Raw genomic sequence first — 5,902 nt, 5'->3', positions numbered from 1 at the left:
AATGAATGTTAACAAGGCAAAATTACATGCACTTATAAGTGAAAGTAGGTGCACATATAGTTATAAATAGTTGCACCTATAGTTATAAATAGTTGCACAGATAGTTATAAGCACACCCAGGTGCATGAATGGTTGCGGAAAGTGAATGCTAACAAGGCAAAATTACATGCACTAATAGGTGAAAATAGGTGCACTGATAAGAGATTTTACTTGCACTTCGATGTTCAATTATTTACGAAAATGCCACCGCATTTTTTTTTAAGTTATTAGATCTGGACACGTGTCGCGCGCTGATTCGTTCGCATTTCCTTCCTAGGCACTTATTCGCACCTGAGTGCGTCCCTATATATATATATATATATATATATATATATATATATATATATATATATTAACTGAAAAAGGCAGACAAAAAGCTAGGTGGAGAGCCAAGCCTCAACGTACCTTGGCATTATTATATATTAACTTAATTAAACTTTTAATTAATTAAAGATGAAACTCACACTCTGACCCGATAGAGCATGTGAGAGGATGTAAAGTCAAATGTCGGTGCGTACAATGAATCTGTCCACTTTGAACGTACGAGGTTCAAACCTTGGTCTCTTCTTTCAAATACTGTCAATTGCACTAAACAATTGAGCTAAGCCCGTACCTTTTTTTTTTTTTTTTTTTTTTTTTTCCCTTCTTTTCTAGATAACGCATTAAGTGCCTTAGAAAATTATTGTAAGCCATCATGTTACATAGTATTGGTCGTCCACAGTTGAAATGAGCAGTGTAACCTGTAACCTTGTCATACCACACCCACCCGCCTCTCCTAGAAATTCCACCATTACACTTACTGCACCAGACACTAGCCGCCACTGGAAACGAGTAGTATAGCCGGATCAAGTTTTCGTCAAGCTCCCTCTCTCTTTCGGTTAAAAGAGCGCAGTCTACATGCAGGTCATAATCGCAGATGCTGCAGCGGTAGAAAGGGGTGTTGGCTGGAGAGAGGCAAGCATCGCACATATTGCCCAGGGTGAGATCTGTGATGGATTTGAACCTTGAGATTGAGGCAGTCGTCGTCGTGGATGAAGAAGTCGCAAGATTCACAGCCATGGGCAAAGCCGTCGATCGGCAAGCTGCAGATGCCGCAGTTGGTTTCGTCCTGGATTTTGAGCTTGAATTGGTAGAGGGGGTGAGGAGAATGAGGAGTCTGGGAGATCGAGTCCACTGCCGGCGCCGGCATTTTTGGGGAGCAAGAGGATGGACATAGGTGCATAGTTAGAAGGATTTAGGAGTTTAGCGGATGCAATTGACCTGGGAAGTTCAACGATATGTACAAGAGAGTAGAGGAGGCCAAGCTTAGGCAAATGGTGGATTTAGAGAAGCAAAGAATGCTGTTCGCCAAGGATTTGGAACTTTAGAGAATGAAGCTCATTATGTAATCACAAGTGCAATTAGAAAAACTCAAACGTGCCAAGCGCAACAACTCGCATGCTGGTGAGTGAGCGCTCTTCATTTCTTCAACTTTTCCCGCCTTGGCTGAAAATTGTGGTGGAGGACCAAAAATTAGGAGAGGTCATCTATCCCCAAAAAAAGGAAAATTATCATATTAACCCTGCTATTAACAACTAACAAACGAAATTCGTCTTAACCGATCCAAGACTAAATTGTATAGAGCCATCAAAGTCGAGGACTAAATTAAGCACAAAAAATAACTTAAGATTAAATTGAGTAAAACCACTATAGTCCAGAACCATATTGGATATTAACTCTATTATATATAATGAAACTAGTGTGTGAAAAATGAAACTAAAATACATATAGCACATTATTGCCAAATAAAATTGTAGTATAATTAAAATACTCTCTCCGTTTCATTTTATTTATCTTACTTTTCTTTTTAATCCGTCTCAAAATATTGTCCACTTTCCAAAAATATACATCATTATATTTCTATTTTTTCCACTTTGCCTTTACATGTACTCAATTAGTGGGCTATACTATCAAATCAAATATACAGTTCACGAATCACGAAGTGCTGTGTTTACCTTCCTCCTCCGATCTTCATCCCCCATTTCTTTTACCCATTTTCAATCTTCTTATCTTTTCTTCATTATTCCCCCTTCCCCCCTCTCTATTTTTTTCTTTCTTCTTCCTTACTGAGTTGCAAACACCCCACCCCCCTTTCTATTTTTCTATCTTTTTTTCTTCCCAGATCCTAGTTCCTTTTTTTTTTTTTTTTGAAAACCTTTTTCCAAAAATAAAAATATAAAGTTGGGAGTTCATTTCCGGATTTTTACTGAGTTGCAAACACTCCATCTCCCTTTCTATTTTTCATCTTTTTTTTTTTCCAGATCCTAGTTGGTTTTTTTTTTTTTTGAAAACATTTTTCCCAAAATAAAAATATAAAGTTGCGAGTTCATTTTCGGATTTTAAAGATAGTGCAGTAAATTAAGTTCTTAGCAGGAGACGATACAGCTAGGACGTTCTTCGGTTCGATAGCAGGAACTTCGTTGAATGTTTGAATGTTAAGAGATTCCTCCATTGCCATATCCGTTACTATTATTATACCATTAGGATAAGTTATGATAATATTCAGTATTTGATATGTGGTGCAACACTAATAACCTAATAACTAGACTACCATTATGATTAGGAGTCTGGTTAGGGTTTAGGAGACCTAAAGACAATCAACCACAATGATGGCCAGTAGTTATATAAGGTCACTAGTCCTCTCACTGCTCACATGACATACCTCATACACCATCTAGAGAGAGCTGAGTAAAGTGAGAGACAAAATACTCGTTATCTCCCTCTGCAGCAGTCCAGATCGTGCAACCGTGTAAAGAGCTATGGCTGGAGGTTAGTCGATCCTGTAATCACATATTTATGATGCATGTGATATTTTAGTCTAACAGTTGGTATCAGTCGCCATAAATAATCTCTGCCTAGTTTTTTTTTAATTGCATATATTTTTTAAATATGTTGTATACTTTGTATAATTGAGATACATATTTAATTATTTGTTTGCAATTATATTGTCTGGGCTGCTGGAATATTATGATTTTTTTCGCATTAAGAAACAAAAAAAAAAAATATTGGATAATTAATTTTGATTTTTGCTGCTTCGCCGGAATTCCTTTTGGTTCTAGAATTCCGGTGGTGGCTATGGATGGAGCCGGCGGTCGTTCCGGTGATGGAGACGGACGGACGGACGGTGACGCAAAAGTTTGCTCCTCTATCCGTCGCTGGTGTCCATGGTCTGTGCTGCTACTCCTGCGTGAAGAAGGAGATGATGAATGATGGTTTAGTTATTGGGCCAGGTTTGGCCCAATTGGGCCAAACTTGGGCTCATAATTAAAAAAAAAATATTATTATTATTATTTTTTTATTGGGCCGGTTATGGTTTTGGGTCAAACCTGAATTGATATTTGGACTACATCAATTCATTCAGATTAACATCTTCATCATATTTGGACTTCTTCTAATTAAATTATTCAATTATTTTTTTTTATTAAGTCCATTATTAAATTATTATTCAACTTTGAATAATTATTCAATTTTAATTTTTTCAGTTGAATTTTTAATTTAATAATGTTTTTCAGTTTAAATTGTATTAAGTGTTGCAATTTAATTGTGGAGTATTTGTGAGTAATATGCATAATCTGAGCATGCTATTTATCTCTTTATTGCAATAATTATTTGATTGTTATAATTATATGCCTATAGAAAAGCATGTTCATTAAGAAAATTTAGAGCCTTTTAGGTATAACTTATATGTTATGCATGATTTAGTACCTTTTAGGTGAATTAGTGCCTTTCAGGTTAGATTATGCATATTATTACTCAATCTTCAGTTATTACTCCACTCGTGTTTTATAAAGTTCCTAAAGCACATTAAGTACATAAACAATTCGTAGTTTTACCCTATTCAAAGCCTTATCCATAGGTGAAACTACTCTTTAGGTCTCTCAAACGATTTTATTTCAAGAATGAGAACACATGAATTAGGGAAGTTTCTTGGGGAGGAATACTAGTTCTATGGCCCTGGCTTAAAAGCCTTGTTGCTACTAGTCCCCTTGCGACGCTACTCTGTCTAAGGAGTTGGTTTTTAACCGAGCTTCGTCTCGACCAACTTTCCTGGGAGTATACCTAAGGATTGTCTATCATATTTTGGTTTAATCTGTTTGTTTATTAGGTTTTCTTGCTAATGTGATTATGTTCTTTGGTTAATTAAAGAGTAGCCACAGCATCTTTAATTTTTCCAAAATTACATATTAAGTTTTACTCACATAAAGTTAATGCAAGAATATTGTAATTCACTCTGCGTGATATGGCAAAATTTAGCCCACAGGCAATTTTGTTATATTTGTAGGGTGAATTAGGATGAAATACCATACTATGATCATAATTTGCCCACAGGAATTATGTATCGGCATATAGTTTTGGTAGTTTTGTCATTAAGGGTGAAAAAATTAAAATCGCACCCATTTCGTTTCCACCATTCAGTTTTGGTAAATTCATTATGCGTAAAAATTTAGCCCACAGGCAATTTTTATGGCATCCGAATTTATCTTTTGCATAATTTTACATTGGTAATATTATGTACTTCAGTATCTCTCTCTAATTTTTTGTGCCTCGAAAATTCTAACCAAGCATTAATTATTATTCTTTACAGCAACTCATCCTGGCACCCAAACACAAATTAATGTTCCAATCCTTAATGAAGATAACCACAAAGAATGGAAAGATGCTATTCTCTTGCAATTAAGATTATTAGAGTTGGATTACGTTGTTCTCAATGAGGAACCCCCTGAGGTTACTGAAGAAAGCACTGGCGAAGCCAAGCAGCTTCGCGCACAATGGGAGAAATCCAATGGATTATGTGTGCTCTTCATTAAGTCAAGAATTTCTAGAAAAATTCGTTTTTGGTTTGAGGACATTAAGAAAGCGAAACCCTAGCTCAAAACTATCGATGATAACTTCATTGAATCAAAGAAAGTTTTGGCAATGACTCTAATCATGAAGTTGAGAAATTTGCGTCTTTCCACTGTCAAGGGAACGCGTGAACACATTATGCAACTCAGGGATATTGCGGCTCAATTAAAGGAGTTGGAAATCATTCTACAAGATGATTATTTGGTGTTTTTTGCACTTGATACCCTTCCTCAAGAGTACAATCCTTTTAAGATTTCCTACATCACACATAAAGTGGACTGGTCTATCAATGAGTTGATAACCATGTGTGCAATGGAGGAACAAAGGCTTGTAGCTAAGCTTGGGTATGTTCCATCTTCTTTTGTTTGTTTCGAATTTAATATGTCAGAAGTTAATACTAATTCTTGGTGGGTTGACTCTGGTTCAACAATCCAAATTGCAAACTCTTTGCAGGATTTGACAAAATTGAGACAGCCAACGGGAACTGAGTGTAGCATCTTCTCTGGAAACAAGATTGCGTCACCAGTCGAAGCTGTCGAAGTTTGCAATTTAGTTTTGGACAATGGTTTTGTAATGACGTTAGAAAAGACATTTTATGTTCCTAGTTTTCTAGGAACTTAGTTTCAGTATCTAGACTTGTACCCTTCGGTTATTCTTTTGAATTTAATACCAATAATATCAAGTTATTTCGTTATTTTACTTGTGTTGGTACTGGTACATTGTCTAATGGTCTTTTCCGTCTTAAATTAAAGAATGGTTCAGTTTACAATTCTTTACATGTTCAAAACGGCACCAAACGGTGTAGTATTAACGACAATTCCTCAATGTTGTGGCATCGGAGATTAGGTCATATCTCCCTTGAGCGTATTAAAAGGTTGGTAAAGGATGGAGTACTTTCTACTCTAGACTATACTGACTTTGAGACTTGCGTTAACTGCATTAAGGGTAAGCAGACAAACAAGTCAAAGAAAGGTGCCAA

This window comes from Ipomoea nil, unplaced genomic scaffold (assembly GCF_001879475.1).
Source record: "Ipomoea nil cultivar Tokyo-kokei standard unplaced genomic scaffold, Asagao_1.1 scaffold3314, whole genome shotgun sequence".
Classification (NCBI taxonomy): Eukaryota; Viridiplantae; Streptophyta; class Magnoliopsida; order Solanales; family Convolvulaceae; genus Ipomoea; species Ipomoea nil.
Note: the sequence above shows the minus strand (reverse complement) of the source record.